At 44.3% G+C, this 3,143-nt stretch overlaps 1 protein-coding gene across 1 annotated transcript in view; it reads left to right on the top strand.

The window, feature by feature from the left end:
- The window catches only part of LOC144497682 (uncharacterized), a 273,548-nt gene that overhangs the window by 125,797 nt on the left and 144,608 nt on the right, over positions 1–3,143 (top strand). The window lies entirely within an intron of this gene.

Below are 3,143 nucleotides of genomic sequence, written 5' to 3' on the forward strand. Positions count from 1 at the left end.
GTGACGAATAAAAAAAAATGAACATAATTTATCAAACAAATATTGGCAATTCCATGTGCAGCAATCTAATACTTCAATGGTGTAAGTTAAATGAAACATAATGGTTAAAACATTTTTACAACTGTGTGGGAGATGATATTAGCTGTGTTTTGCATGTAGCCATTTGGCAGGCAGATTTTGGATAAACGTTTCCACAGTAGACAGACTTGTGGGATGAAATATCACTTTCATTACTGAGCCTAAAACAACAGATAATGAATGAATTGCCAGTTTGACACATTAGTACCATCTTTGCTCATTTGAAGTTAAAGAAGCGAAAATCGGGCGGTGTGTTATAGTGATGTATGATCCACTCCCTCAATTCTTCCACTTGACAGTTTGCGATGTCAAAGACGGGAGGCAAGGTGGCTCAGTGGTTAGCACTGCTACCTCACAACCCCAGGGACCCAGGTTCAATTCCAGCCTCGGATCACTGCCTGTGTGGAGTCGGCGTGGGTTTCCTTCCACAGTCCAAAGATGTGCGGGTTCGGTTGATTGGCGAAGTTAAATTGCCCCTTCGTGTCAGGGCGATTAGCAGGGTAAATGTGGGAATAGGGCCTGGGTGGGATTGTGGTCGGTACTAACTCGATGGGCCGAATGGTCTCCTTCTATACTGTATGGATTCTAACAGTTTTTATTAGGGTGGCTTGGGAAAATATATGCAAATTATTATCTTTTCTTTTCATTAATTTTCAACTAAAAATATGTATTTGGACAACGGAATGTTCAAATCTGGAATAGAATGTGGTAATATTATGTGGCTAAACAGCCTAATCGACTGAACAAACTTTCTTTTTCATTTATGTCAGGCCTTTCACAGCCTCAGGAACCTCGAATTAACAGCTATTACAAGCAGTTTTGAAGTATAGTCACTGTTGCAATGCAGGGAACAGTCATTTCGGGCACTGCAACCCCCACTAACAGCAAAATTATCATCCAAAACCTATCTTGGTGACTGTGATAAGGGGCTAGATTTTGGCGTGGATCCTTGGTCAACTCCCATCCCCTCCTTCGAAGGGTGCCCCAGGATCTTTAAAGTTCAAGGGTGAAGCTCGGCTTAGTATCCCATTTTAAAGCGGCCAGCGCTGACAGTTCATTGCGCCCCCAGCATTGTCCATCATTCCAGTTTCTGCTATGATCACGTCTCTGCAGAGGGACTTGTACCGATAATCTTCAGACTCCGAATGGGAGCGCTGCCATCGTCAACCTGATTGACGGCTCAATGAAAAGTCTTTCAGATTGGGCTATAATGCAAAGTGAGGCCAGGCTGAAATCAAGCAGTTTGGTTCAGGCAGAAAGTCCTTGAGTATCCTTCAGACAGAGGGAGATAGTTTGTTGGTGTGCAAGGGGATGCAAGGTTATCATGGGCAGGCGAAAATGTGAAGTTGAGTTTACAATCGCGTCAGCCATGATCTCAGTGAATGGCGGAGAGGGCTTGAGGGGCCGAATGGCCCGCTACTGCTCTTAATTCATTAGTAAATGCCACATGGCCACTTATTTCCAGTCTGACTTAATTAATATTGCAGTGACCCTCGGGATGTTGTAATGCCTATATGATCGCTGCGGTTGTTAAGCCGCCAGTTTGATAAACTTACCTCAGAAGGGAAGATTTCAAGCTGATACCAAGGATGCTGCACATGCCCTTGACTTCAGTTAAACCGAGACCTAATCTGCCCTCCCAGGTGGGTGAGAAAGATCCCATGGCCTTGCAGTGAAGAGGAGCAGTGAGGATCTCCTTGTTATGTCGTCCTCAAGCAGTATCACTAAAAAATATAGTTTCTGTCTCTTTGGTGATTGGTTGTGCACAGATGGAGTGTTGGTTTCTCAAGTTAGTTCAGTGTCTGCACTTCAACGGTACTTTAATGGCTGGAAGACACTTTGAGCTGGCATGAAGCCATTAAACTAGTAACAAAAATACAAGGCCTATTTATACCACCAATAGAATCCCTACAGTGAGAAAGAGGCCATTCGGCCATTGAGCCTGCATCAACAACAATCCCACTCAGGCCCTACCCTGTGAGCCCAAGTATTTACCCTGCCAATCTTCCTGACTCAAAGGGGCAATTCAGTGTGGCCAATCCCACCTAACATGCACATCTTTGGAGTGTGGTACGAAACCGCAGCACCCGGAGGAAACCCATGCAGACACGGGGGCGAAAGTGCAAACTCAACATAGTCACCCAGGACCGGATTCAAACTTATGTCCCTCACGCTGTGACACAGCAGAGCTGACCACTGTGCCACCAAATGCAGCTCCCCAACAATAGTGCACATTCAGCCTCTTGCATTCAGGGAATGAAGTCAATGTAAACTGTTTGTACCCCTCTCGCAACTTGCCTTTCCAACAAAGGCAGTAATGGACATCGATAACAAACAAAACCTTTGCATGAGGTCTGAACTCAGTTGTCTGACTTTGATCTAAATCAAGGAAGTAACATTGGCTCTTCGAATTATCAAGCTGAAAAGGTTTTCCGACCCAAAGTGGTCTGAGGAGGTGATTGGTTCTCTGTTCATTTCCGTCCATCCAAAATCTGTCACATGCCACTGTTTGCTTCCAACATGCTTTGATGGATTTCCTTTCACTTGCCATCTGCGATAATCACACATCTTTCTTTTTAATATTACACCCAGGTGAAGGTCTATATGAAGCCCATGGATAATCTTTGTAGTGTGGCCACAAGCCGGGAACATAAAAGAACTGTGACTATTCAAGAAAACTCGGCCGACACCATATACTTCTCTGTTGTTCCATTAAGCATTGTCATTATTCCAATCACTGTGATTGTGTATAGCACTGGTGATGAGATAGTAACTGATGCCATTACAAGGAAATTGAACATTCTGGTGAGTGGAAATTATTCAGTGCATTTTCTTTCCTCTGGCATTTTTTAAAAATTTTCATTTATGGGATGTGGGCGTCGCTGGCTGGGCCAGCATTTATTGCCCATTCCCCTGAGGGCATTTAAGGGTCAACCACATTGCTGTGGCTCTGGAGTCACATGTAGACCAGACCAGGTAAGGACGGCAGATTTCCTTCCCTGAAGGACGTTCGTGAACCAGATGGGTTTTTTACAACAATTGACAATGGTTTCATGGTCATCATT

The sequence above is a fragment of the Mustelus asterias genome, chromosome 8 (assembly GCF_964213995.1).
Source record: "Mustelus asterias chromosome 8, sMusAst1.hap1.1, whole genome shotgun sequence".
NCBI classification, from domain to species: Eukaryota; Metazoa; Chordata; class Chondrichthyes; order Carcharhiniformes; family Triakidae; genus Mustelus; species Mustelus asterias.